Source organism: Capra hircus, chromosome 26 (genome assembly GCF_001704415.2).
Source record: "Capra hircus breed San Clemente chromosome 26, ASM170441v1, whole genome shotgun sequence".
In the NCBI taxonomy this organism is placed as follows: domain Eukaryota; kingdom Metazoa; phylum Chordata; class Mammalia; order Artiodactyla; family Bovidae; genus Capra; species Capra hircus.
This window is the reverse complement of record NC_030833.1, coordinates 16,615,263-16,628,814: the sequence shown is the minus strand read 5'-3', so window position 1 is coordinate 16,628,814 and position 13,552 is coordinate 16,615,263. Positions and strand designations below refer to the sequence as shown.

General features: G+C 41.3%; 1 pseudogene across 1 annotated transcript; it reads left to right on the top strand.

Annotated features, from left to right (window-relative positions):
• Positions 2,319–3,270, top strand: LOC106503641 (annotated as a pseudogene). The gene has a single exon (XR_001917344.1). The product of XR_001917344.1 is annotated as an ADP-ribosylation factor-like protein 6-interacting protein 1 pseudogene (transcript).

Genomic DNA, 13,552 nt, shown 5'->3' with positions numbered 1-13,552 from the left:
TCCACCCTTCTCTGCCATGCTTTGTGATACTGCAGTGTACTGGAAGATGAGACTGCCATCTGGCCATTTTGGGATTCTTATGCCACTGAGTCAATAGGCAGATAATGATGTGACTCTAATGACTAGAATAACTGATCCCAATCACCCAGGGGAAATTAAGTTGCTGCTACACAATAGAAGCAAAAAAGACTATGTCTGGAACACAGAGGACTCTCTAGAGTTCCTCTTAGTACTTCCATGCCAATAGTAAAGGCTAATAAGAAAATCAGAGAAGCAAAAAAATAAAGCAGGATGTTGGAGGACTCAGACTCTTGGGGAATGAAAATTTAGGTCATTTCACCAGTGGTCAGCAGGGTGGCATGCCTTCTGGAAGCTCTAGGGGAGAATCTGCTTCCTGGCCTTTTCCAATTACTAAAAACTGAGTATTTGTTGACTCAGAATTCCCAGGTGGTGCTAGTGGTAAAGAACCCACTTGCCAGTGCAGGAGAAATGAGATGTGGGTTCGATCCCTGGGTTGGACAGATCCCCTGGACAAGGGGCTGGCAACCCACTCCAGTATTCTTTCCTGGAAATCCCATGGACAGAGGAGCCTGGTGAGCTACAGTCCATAGTGTCTCAAAGAATCGGGCTAAAGCAACTTACACACACACACACACACACTCATTGACTCATGGCCCTCTTCTAGAAATGTCATCACTCTAACCTCTGTTTTTACCATCTATTATCTTTTTAGACTCTGGCTTTCCTTTTACAGGCTTCCCTGGTGGCTCAGACGGTAAAGCGTCTGCCTGCAATGTGGGAGACCTGGGTTCGATTCCTGGGTCAGGAAGATCCCCTGGAGAAGGAAATGGCAATCCACTCCAGTACTCTTGCCTGGAAAATCCCATGGACGGAGGAGCCTGATAGGCTACAGTCCATGGGGTCACAAAGAGTTGGACACGACTGAGCAACTTCACTTTCCTTTTACAAGGACTTTTGTAATTACATTGGTCTCACCCAGATTATCCAAGATAATCTCATCTCAAACTCCTTAGCTTAATCACATCTATAAAATCCCTTGGCCATGTAAGGTAGCAAATTCAGATTCCAAGGTTTAGGACATGGACAGCTTTAGGGAAGCCATTACTTAGCATACTGTTGAACGAATATATTCATTCATCAAAACAAACAAACCTGTGGTGCCTGCCCAAATAATGTTGTAATAATAATAATGGGAATTTTGAAGTCACCCATTTAAAGGAAATGATCGTCTTCTGACCAAAAGTATCTCGAATTCAGGTGTTTCTCATTCTTTATCTTGGGTGAAGAACACTGGGATTTCAAGAACACTTGCTTCCTCTGCAGAAATGAAATTGTTCATCTTTTTCTTAAAACATACTCATTTTAATTTTTGCACTGCCCACATGTGGAAAAGTAAAAGATAAGAAAAAGAAAAGAGAAAAGTTTAAGCAAGATGCAGAGTAGAAAGTAGGCAAAAATTCAGAAGCAGCTTCTTAACATAACTTCAGACAGGGAGAAAAACAAAAGAAAGAAAAAGGCCAAGCATATAAAAAATATTTGCCATTCTCATAAAATGGAACTCAACTGAGAGGAAGGTATAAACTCTGACTCAGAGGACACTGAAGGGAAGGCGTCTTTCATTTGACCATATTTCAAAACAATGCAAACCAAAGCAAGGGACTGTCTCTTGGAGTAAATGGCGGAGGGATTGATTTTAACATTATTTTTAAATCATAACATCCCACAATTGTAAAGCTTTGGGTAGTCATCCGGCAGTATACCAGGAACTTTGTTGGAGAAAAAAATCCAGGAAAACACTTAATGAGAAGCACTAACAAATGTATGTCTCTGTTGTATTGAAGCTGTCTATTCTCCTTACTGATTGAGTTTTCATCCTACGAAAGAATTATTTATGAAAGGTGAGCATTTGAACAGTCTATCCTGAAAGTCTAGCAAAAAATATGACATTTTATAAGTTTCATAAAAGTCAGATATAAAGAGATGCTTGCCTAGGAGTGGGCTAAAAGGTTTTCTGCAACTTTGATGATTATGATCTTTAAAAACTACCCATTTATTCCTCTAGGCAGGCTGTGTTTCTCTCAAAAGGTAAAGGCTTGGGTTCAATATACATTTTCCACATTATGTCGGTGTTCTTTATTCTCTAATGGAAATTGGATGACTTCTGAGTGAATTATCTGAAAATCAATTTGCCTAATGTCAGTTTACAGAAATTCAATTCATCCAATGACAATTTACCAAATGAACAAATCTCCAAATTTATTGAATTTATTGATTAATTTAAACACAGTTTCGGCGCTAGGGGTGCGGCGAGGGAGTCTGGAGGGTTTGTTTTGGTTTCCTCCTGTGCTCGCTGAGACGGCACACCTCGAGAACTATGGCGGAAGGAGATAATCGCAGCACCAATCTGCTGGCTGCAGAGACTGCAAGTCTGGAAGAGCAGCTGCAAGGATGGGGAGAAGTGATGCTGATGGCAGATAAAATCCTCCGATGGGAAAGAGCCTGGTTTCCACCTGCCATCATGGGTGTGGTTTCTTTGGTGTTTCTGACTATCTACTGTCTAGATCCATCTGTTCTATCTGGTGTTTCCTGTTTTGTTATGTTTTTGTGCTTGGCTGACTACCTTGTTCCCATTCTAGCACCTAGAATTTTTGGCTCCAATAAATGGACCACCGAGCAACAGCAAAGATTCCATGAAATTTGCAGCAATCTAGTGAAAACTCGACGCAGAGCTGTGGGCTGGTGGAAACGCCTCTTTACACTAAAGGAAGAAAAGCCTAAAATGTACTTCATGACCATGATCATTTCTCTTGCTGCGGTTGCTTGGGTGGGACAGCAAGTCCACAACCTCCTTCTCACCTACCTGATAGTGACTTTCTTACTTTTGCTTCCTGGATTGAACCAACATGGGATCATTTCGAAATACATTGGAATGGCCAAAAGAGAGATGAACAAGCTTCTCAAACAAAAAGAAAAGAAAAATGAATAAAGCATTCGCTTTATTCGGTGTGATTAATGGAGTATACACTGTCCTTGGGAACAGTGTCTGTTATGCTGTTTGGATACTAAAATGTTGCAGAAGTAGCTCTCTGCTGTCCCTCACTCTGCCCTTAGTACAAATTCTGACTTGCTAAGCAAGGCTTTATGCCCAGTGTCTTCATGGGTGTGTTTTTAGCAGCTGCCCTTATATGGACAACTCTTTCTTCAGTTCCTCATCTTGTTTTGTTGTCACCCAGGGTTAACTAAACTCTTTCTTTTAAAATAACATAGTGGTGAACTTCACCCTTCAGTACAGTTAACAGTGACTTGGGATAACTGTTCAAGTTGATCTTTATTTTAGCCGGATACAGGATAGTGGTCTGTGGCTTCAAGAAGCTTATTCCCTCGTCTGCTTCCATGGTCTGCTAAAAAAAAAAACTGGCTTCAGAAGTTTACCACTTCTGATGATGAGACCAATTAAGATTCATTCCTCATTCTGTTTTGATAGTGTGGGAGAAGCAGCCTCATGGAAGAAGATGAAACTAATCCCATGCCTTAGCATGTGTTTTCTCCCTTGTGCAAAATTTAGCAGTTTTTAGGAAACATTGATCCTTCCTCCCAAATGGGGAATCTGACAGGAACTCTTAGAACGCTTGTTCCCTTGCACTTAAACTTGAAGTTGGTACATCTTTAAAGGCTTTTTAGTAGCAGGCTTACACAGTTGGTATTTAGGAGCTTTAAATTTCAGATTTTCAGTTAATTGGAACTAAAGTCCATAATAGGTTAAGAGTCATGTCTATGATCTTCACTCTAAGACCAGCCAGTAAAGGACAGAAGTCTTCCTGTGTTGAGTCAAGATTCATTTCAGTAGAAAATAGCCTTATCCTACTAATTTTTCAAGACCAGAATAAGCCTTTACAGATAAGTCTCAAGAGTCTCCTTTGATGGTAACACTGGCTGCTTTTGGTCCCAATAGATGGAGTAGTTGAAATCTGTAGGAATGGACCTCTGAGGGCTGGAAATGTGACATATTTGGGAACAATTCTTAAACTGATTAACTAGCTGTAATATAGTTTTGTGAATTTATTGCACTGATGCTGTGAAACCTGGACCTTGTGGTATATCAGTCCCTAAATTAGTGTTATTTTCTCCCCTTCAATATTGCTGTAAACAGTGGCACCATGTAGCATGTTTGACTTTTTTAAAAAATGTTTCGTATACAACCTACAAACTACCATAATTTACGTGTGTTTGCTCATTGTATATAAGCTTGTCTTCCTGTCCAAATTTTTTGTGTGTATGTGTGTTCTACCAATTAACTACTTTAGCAGTTTTAATCCTGTATTATTTCTTCTACTTTGTTAAAAGGGGAATAAATAAAAAAGCTGGAAAAAAAAACAGTTTCTAAAAATTATTACAATATTATTTTTGACTTTTCAAACATTAAAGAGTCTCCCAAACAGAAGAAAAGTAGATTACACAAACCTGCCATATATTAAGTGCTAAAAATTTTATTTCTCACCAAGAGATTTTTCCAGTAGTCATGTATGGATGTGAGAGTTGGACCATAAAGAAGGCTGAGTGCTGAAGAATTGATGCTTTTGAACTGGCTGTTGGAGAAGACTCTTGAGAGTCCCTTGGACTGCAAGGAGACCAAACCAGTCAATCTGAAAGGAAATCAGTCCTAAGCATTCATTAGAAGGACTGATGATGAAGCTGAAGCTCTAATACTTTGGCCACCTAATGTGAAGAGCCAAATCATTGGAAAAGACTCTGATGCTGGGAAAGATAGAAGGCAGGAGGAGAAGGGGACAACAGAGGATGGGATGGTTGGATGGCATCACTGACTCAATGGACATGAGTCTGAGCAAACTCTGGGAGATGGTGAAGGACAGGGAAGACAGGCGTGCTGCAGTCCAGGGGTCACAAAGGGTCAGACACAACTGAGTGCCTGAACAATATCTACAACAAACCAGAAGATATACTATACAGTGATTCTGTAGCAGTTTGCAGAAAGACTCAATGTAAAAAGAGGGAAATTATTTAGCTGAGTGGAAAGAATGTCTGGAAGGGGCTAGCATAATGTACTATAGGATTAGTACTTCAAACTTGGGTTACCTTAACCATAAACATGGAATTGTAAAGGAAGATTAAAAAAAAAAAAGGTTTAAAAATTCTTAAAAGTCCAAGTCAAAAGATGAACGAGAAAGTGACGAAGGCAATCACATCACATAAGAAATTCAAGCTACAAATAGCTGGAAATAACAAACACTGATTTGTTACTTGGAGAGATAAAGTGTCTCAAAAGTGCTAAAATATTAGAAAAGGCACAGGTAATTCCCGGTGATCCGGTGGTTAGGACTCTGTCCTCTCACTGTTGAGGTCTGAGGTCAGGGAACTAAGGCAAAAAAAAATAAAGGCATGGCCAAAAAATAAAAAAAAAATATTAAGAAAACAGAAAAGTCTACTCTTAAAATGACATTTGAAAGAGTTAGAAATCAGTGCAAACATAAAAATTCCTAAGTAAAATGTTAAGGTGTCAGTTACAGTTGATATTTGATATAAAATATATTCGTAGAAGACTAAACCACTCTATAATCCAGAGTGGTTGGCTATCTGATCGTTCCTAAATGTGCTGCTATGGAGACAAAACAGAAAACCAGGCAACTAAAACTTCACAGGAACCTTCAGATGCTGTTAAAACAGTTACATTCAGTTTGAGATGCTTCAAAACTGAGCTGGTAAAATCCACTATGCTCTAAATAATCATAATGATTATACATGACTATAAAAACAAGGTTTCTGTCAATGGATAAATTTATTGAACGGGTCATCTTTCAGTTGGACTGTGTGACTCACATGATTGAAATCCCAGTGGCTCCTCATTGCCTTAGAAAAATCCAGACTCTTGACTTTAATGTACCAGGTCTCTCTCAGTAAAGCTCCTGCTTACTTCTCGGTTCTCACCTAACTTCCATCAGGCATGCTGACTGCTTCTGTTCTAAAATTCTACTTCTCTTATTTCTGACTTCATGATCTTTGCTCTCCATAGTCCTTCTGCCTGAAAGACTCTTCTTTCACTTCTCACGTCTCTCCTTCTCTTGTCTTTGCTTGCTCCTTCCTCTGTCTTCCTCTCCAGAATGTAAACTCTATGAAAACTGAAATTCTACTTTAAACCAAGCATAATTTCCTGACACACAGTAGGTACAAAGTAAATATTTTTTAAATAAAACAGAGGATTTATCAAATTAAATAAAATAAATAAATTTATCTTTTAAGACAGACCTTTTTAAAAAGAGATTTGCAAGAAGGAAATCGTGTCCCCAAAATCTTTCTTGATCTTTGAATTTCGGAGGTATGCTGGTTTGCAGCAACGGAAGAGCAAATTTCTTGCATTAAGAAATAATTTTGTAATCTACCTAGGTTGCTCAGTCAGAATAGTTCCTGAAACTAGAATGTATAGGTAAATTACTAAAGCCCAGAAAAACACAAAGAAGTGATGAGCATTTCACGTGTACTTGGGTCACACATGGCTGGGACTACATTATTGGAAACTTCCTCTCTTACACCATCTGCAATATGATATCTGATTCTGGCTCTCTTGTGTCTCAGGAAGAAAGGGATATAGAGGTAATTTTTAAATTTATGGTTAGGTAGACTAATGGAAGGAGAAGGCAATGGCAACCCACTCCAGTCCTCTTGCCTGGAAAATCCCATGGATGGAGGAGCCTGGTGGGCTGCAGTCCATGGGGTTGCTAGGAGTCGGACATGACTGAGCGACTTCGCTTTCGCTTTTCACTTTCATGCACTGGAGAAAGAAATGGGAACCCACTCCAGTATTCTTGCCTGGAGAATCCCAGGGACGGGGGAGCCTGGTGGGCTGCCATCTATGGGGTCGCCAAGAGTCGGACACAACTGAAGCGACTTAGCAGCTTTTTAATTAAAAAAAAAAAAAATCACCTGACTGGGTCTTTTAGCAATGTGAAAATAGAGCAAAGAACTTCTTTTGGAATGAAGATATTTGAGACAATGACTCTTCTGCCAGTTAGCCTTACCCCACATCCAAATGAATGGAAGGCTCCCTTTCCACTTGAGGAACAGTTCTCCACTAGTAGGAAAGTGCTTGACTCCAGAATGTATTGACTACAAGGAATGAAGGATCTGAAATGTTGTCTATGAAGAGTCCATGTAAGAATGACTCATCTTGTAAGAGCTGTCATTGAAGACAAACTCTTGAAAGTGTAGATGCATGGATCAGCATGAATCAACCAATGGCCGATATGGGAATTTGTATCTGCTTGTATATTTCAATACCTTCTTTGGGAAGTTTCGCTCCAAAGCAAGCTTTAAAGACAACAATATTAATTCCTGAAACTGCTTCAGAGGAAGAGACGAAAGAGTTCCATTACTTCTGCAACCTGTGTGCCCTGGGCCACCTCTGTGACTTTTCACTTCGTACTGAACCCTTGTTATTGAAAAAAAGCTGATTAGAAGTCACAGGAGGTTAAAGTTGCCCCAAAGACAGACTTTCAGACAGAAAATTGGGGAACATTTTCCAAGCTTGACAATAAGAAGAGTTTTGATAGCTGTTAAGGTGACCTCAAGTTCCCCTTCAAGCAAAATTTTGAGGAAACTGGTATAAGCCTCAATCTATTTTTACTCAATGAGGTGAAGGAATAAGGGAAAGACTCTAGACATTGTCTTGCCCATTCTGGGTAAATCAATAAGGAGGCTGCTCTATTTCAAAGGCCTGTGTGGACTTAATGATCCTCAAATCCTGAGTTCAGAATTCAAAATTTGTATGTATGTAATTACTGCAAATCTCACTCTGAAGCACTAGTTCAAAATAAAAGAGTCGATGAAAATGCATGTGGAATGCTGACTACAAATTATCATACATATTATCATCATCTATTCAAATATTTATCTTTTCTGGGGACTCTATGCCTGTGGGGATTGGTAATGAGATACTGAGCCTTTTGCCGTTAATATTCTGTTTCAAATTGAGCCCAGCTTTACAAGGAGAAAAAAAAAAACCAACATTGTTGTCATCTCAGTTTTCACTGGCTGCTCTCTGTGGAGAAGTAGGATACCGTCTGAACTGACTGGGGCAAAATTGCAAGTCAAGGTTAGGTTTCACTCTTGTTTCCTCAGGGTCTTCCTTTTATCGCCAGCCCCCTCCCTGGTGCCGCCCAGCCCCACCATTCCTGAGAGTTAACAGTCCACTGTCCTAACAAGGGAGCCCTTACCTGGACCTCCATCTTCCTTGTCTCCCTCCTTCCATCAGAATATGCTCTCTCTGCTATTTTTTATTTTGTTTTTTAAATAATGCTTAACAAAAGAAGGAGATAGACTTCCCTGGTGGCTCAGATGGTAAAGCATCTGTCTACAATGCAGGAGACCTGGGTTCAATCCTTGGCTCGGGAAGATTCCCTGGAGAAGGAAATTGCAACCCACTCCAGTACTCTTGCCTAGAAAATCCCATGGACGGAGGAGCCTGGTGTCCATGGGGTCGCAAAGAGTCGGACACGACTGAGCAACTTCACTTTCACTTAACAAAAGAAATCAAGACCTAGCAATGAGTACCAGGCCACCTCTTAGCTCAAGGCCACTTGGATGTCAGGAGCTCCTAGCTAGCTAGCTATTATCTATAGCTATCATCTATTTATCTATAGTTCTATCTACATCTATATATGTATTATTATAATTTGTGAATATATAAAGTCTTAGAAGAAAGCTGAGTGCCGAAGAATTGATGCTTTTGAACTGTGGTGTTGGAGAAGACTCTTGAGAGTCCCTTGGACTGCAAGGAGATCCAGCCAGTCCATTCTAAAGGAGATCAGTCCTGGGTGTTCTTTGGAAGGAATGATGCTGAAGCTGAAACTCCAATACTCTGGCCACCTCATGCGAAGAGCTGACTCATTGGAAAAGACCCTGATGCTGGGAGGGATTAGGGGCAGGAGGAGAAGGGGATGACAGAGGATGAGATGGCTGGATGGCATCACCGACTCGATGCACATGAGTTTGGGTGAACTCCGGGAGCTGGTGATGAACAGGGAGGCCTGGCGTGCTGCAATTCATGGGGTCGCAAAGAGTCAGACATTACTGAGCGACTGAACTGAACTGAAAGTCTTAGATATATATGTGTATATATATATATATATATATATAATCTTATACATGTATGTGTGTATGTGCATTTGTTGGTATCTACTTCTAACGATACATGACGTAAATGTGACATGGGTGTAAATATGGTATGGCTACATAACAGATAGATAGACAGACAGACACAAAGTACCAGTGATTCCTAACTGGGGGTGATTCTGCCCCCACTCTCCCCCTGGCCAGGGATACTGCTAAATATCCCATAAGGCATGTAATAAATTTACACAACAAAGAGTTAGCTGGTCCGAAAATGTCAATGTCTGTTCTTTTTGAAGCCAAGAAACTGAGGAAAAACAAAATCTTTTTAGTGTGGCAGTCACTGTGTCCCTCAAAACCTTAGAAATGAAGTTGCTTTCTCAGAGTTAAACTATGCATGAATTCCTAATGGATCAGAGCAGAGATTACTAAGTACCTTAACAGGACTAAATGGTTCCCAAGACAGTAAGAATGGACATTAATCAGATGGAAACCAGGAAAATGTATCTAACTGAGGACAAGGGAAGGTTTGGTCAGCCAAGGAGTTAGAAATCACTTGTCAGAGACAAGACTAACAGTGCCCATCTAAGTACTAGTCGCGTACCGGGACCCTTCTTCTTACTGTGATCCTGCATGGATGCCACCAAATATCCAAATTGTAAAACTCCTGCCTCCCACATGTATGCATGCTAAGTCACTTCAGTCGTGTCTATTTGTGACCCTATGAACTGTAGCCTGCCAGAGCCTCTGTCGATGGGATTCTCCAGTCAAGAATACTGGAATGGGTTGTCATGCCCTCCTCCAGGAGATCTTCCCAACTTAGGGATCGAAACTGTCTCTTACATCTCTTGCACTGACAGGCAGGTTCCTCACTCATACACCTCCAGCTTATTCCATCCTTTGCAAACAAGTGTCTGATAACTGTTTCCCTATGTGGCTTGTCTACATGGAAAAAAAATTTATTGATCAGTCTGACACAAACATTCAGGTTGAAAATGAAAGTGAGAGTCACTCAGTCGTGTCCAACTCTTTGTGACCCCATGGACTACACACTCCATGGAATTCTCCAGGCCAGAATACTAAAGTGGGTTGCCTTTCCCTTCTCCAGGGGATCTTCCCAACCCAGGGATCAAACCCAGGTCTCCCACATTGCAGGCAGATTCTTTACCAGCTGAGCCGCAAGGGAAGCCCAAGAATACTGGAGTGGGTAGCCTATCCCTTCTCCAGCATATTTTCCCAACCCAGGAATCGAACTGGGGTCTCTTGAACTTCAGGTGGATTCTTTACCAACTGAGCTATCAGGGAAGCCCTACATTCAGCCTGTCTCATGCTTGTATTTCACATTAAAAATTAAAAGCAGGTACCCTAATTATAGAGCTTTCCTGGTGGCTCAGTGGTAAAGAATCGGCCTCAAATGCAGAAGATGCAGGTTTGATCCCTGGGTCAGGAAGATCCCCTGGAGAAGGAAATGGCAACCCACTCCAGTATTCTTTCCTGGAGAATTCCATGGACAGAGGATCCTGGTAGGCTACAGTCCTTAGGGTTGCAAAGAGCCAGACACGACCGAATGCCTGAGCATAGCACAGCACACCCTAATTATATGACAGTCCAGGGTAAGCTATAGAGGTGCATCACCTCTGGGGCCCCAGGAAGCTTCTGAGGGTACAGGCTGGTATGGAAGGGATACCCCAGGGGGACCAGTCCACAGGGGTCACATGGTCTGGAATTAAAGGAAATTCAGATTGCATGCTGTTATGATTTGAACTGAGTTCCCGGGAGAGATATGTTGAAGCCCTAGTCCCCCCACCCCCCTACTCCCCAGTACCTCAAAATGTGATCTTATTTGGAAAGAAGATCAGTGTAGATGGAATTAGTTCAGTTAAAATGAGGACATAAAGAAATAGGGCTGGGCTTCAATTCAGCATGCCTGGAGGCAAGACTGGAGTAACGCTGTCACAAGCCATGGACCACCTGGGGCTATCAGAAGCTGAAGCAGCAGGGGAGGATTCTCCCCCCTGGGAGGAACATGGCCCTTGATTTCAGATGTTCAGCCTTTAGAGCTGTGAGAGAATGAGATTGTGTGAAGCCCCTCCCCACCCCAGGTTGTGGTCACTTGTTAAGGAAGCCCTAAGAAAAGTACACCTATTTAAGGAGGGAGGGAACATGATGGCTTCACAAACCCAAAGTGCATGCAGTGATTTTGTTCCTGGAGGAAATAGCCCAGCAGGTCTGGAGCTGGGTTCGAGAGGAAGTTTGAGAACAAGAGGGCTTGAGATGGAGAAGTAGGTGAAGTAAGTTAAATCTCAAAGCATGGAACTCAACTGGGCTTACATTTACCATGACTGACAAGAAAAGAACCAGGAATGGGAATTTTTTAAAAATTGGAGTATAATTGATTTACAATGTTGTGTTAGTTTCTGCTGCACAATGAAGTGAATCAGCAGTAAGTATATATATATCCCTTCCCTCCGGGACCTCCCTCCCACCACCCCCATCCCGCTCATCTAGGTCATCGCAGAGCAATGAGCTGAACTCCGTGTGCTATGCAGCAGCTTCCCTTCAGCTTCCCTAATAGATATTAGCTATTTAACACACTACATATGGTAGCGTATTTACAAAGTTCTTAATATCTATCTATTTTCCCTTTGTAATTAGCAGTAAAATCCTTCATAGCTGCAGAAGCAGCAAGAAAAGTAGGAGGGGCTATGGCCTTGAGAGGTAACTAGAAAGACTATTGCAGCCTGTAGCCTTGTTTGAGAGGAAGAATTCCAAACACAAGGGATCATTTGAGATAGGGAGGGAAAATTAGGTACCCATCTCACAGCCTCCCCCTCAACTGACTTCCTTAGCAGGGCATCATGGAAACCCACTCAACAATCCCCACTTCATGCGCCTCATAGGCAATCTTTCCCTAATTTCACAGATCTTACATAGGCCTCTAAGTTGCATGACTACTCCCTCCATCTCTGAGAAATCCAGCAGTCATCCTTGATTCCTTCCTGTCCTTCACTCTCTCATCCCCATTTTTCATGAAATCTCAGAGTTTACCTCCAAGTACGTTTCCTTTGCTTATCATCTGTCCTTTAATCAACATCTCCACAACTCCACTTTTGTCTGATTTGCAACACTTTTTGCCTGAACACCACAATGACCTTGTCCCCATTTCTACCCTTCCTCCTCTATCTCTGCACACGACAGCAAAAGTGATCTGCTTAAAACAAAAATCTGATTATATAATTCCCCTGCTTAAAACCATCCATGTCATTAAGAATAAAAATCCCAATTTTCCACAAAGGTTTACAAAGCCTTTTACTATTGAAGCATGCATCTCTCACCACTGTCTCCTTGGCTCTAGGTGTCCTGTTCTTTCTTCAGTTTCTCCACCTGAAAGTCTTTTCCACCTCAAGGCCTTTGCACATGCAATGTGCAGAATGTTCTACCTGCAGTAGCATTGCTAGCTACTACCTATCCGCAGTTTTAGCATAAATGACTCCTTAGAGAGGCCTTCCTCAGCGATCATTCATGTCTGTCAGTCTTTATCTCAGCACCCTATTTCTTTCTTTATAGTAGGTATCGTCACTTGCAATTACTTCCTCTCTCTCTCTTCTTTGTCTCTCTCTAAAAAAAATGTAAGCTCCATAAAATTAGGGATTGTGATTGTTTTGTCCATCACTGTATCTCTGTCATCTAGCTCAGAACTATAGTAGGTACTCAATAACTATGGTAGGTGAAGGAGGTGGAGAATGGTCAGAAGCATTCTCTGGGAAGAGGATATTTTATAAGGTGCATGTGGTAACTCATTTTATGTGTCAACTTCACTGGATCAGAGAATGTGCAGATACCTGTTTGAACATTATTTCTGGCTGAATCTATGAGAGTGTTTCTGGATGGGATTGGCATTTGAATCAGTAGACTGATTCAAGTAGATGACCCTCCCCAATGCGGCTGGGCATTGTCCGTCCAATCGGTTGAAGACCTGAATAGAACAAAAGTTGGGGGAAGGAGGAATTTGTCTCTTTTGTCGGCCTCATTGCATGAGTTAGAATTTCTCATTTTATTCTACCCGTCAGCTCCCCTGTTTCTCAAGACTTCAGACTCAGATTGAATTACACCACTGGCTTTCCTAGACCCAGCTTGCAGTTGGCAGATCCTGGGACTTTTCAGTCTCTGTAATTGCATGAACCAATTACTCTTAATAAATTTCCTTTACATCCTATTGGTTTTGTTCCTCTGGAGAACCCAGGCTAATAAAGTACATGAAGTGTAATTTTGCTCAATATGACAATAGATATATTTGTAATCCAAAATTCTGTGAAAAATATTATACCCAAATATATTCATTGAGGCATTACTCATAATAGCAAAATGTTAAATAGTCTCCTGGCTACAATGTAGAAAAGGGCATATTTAC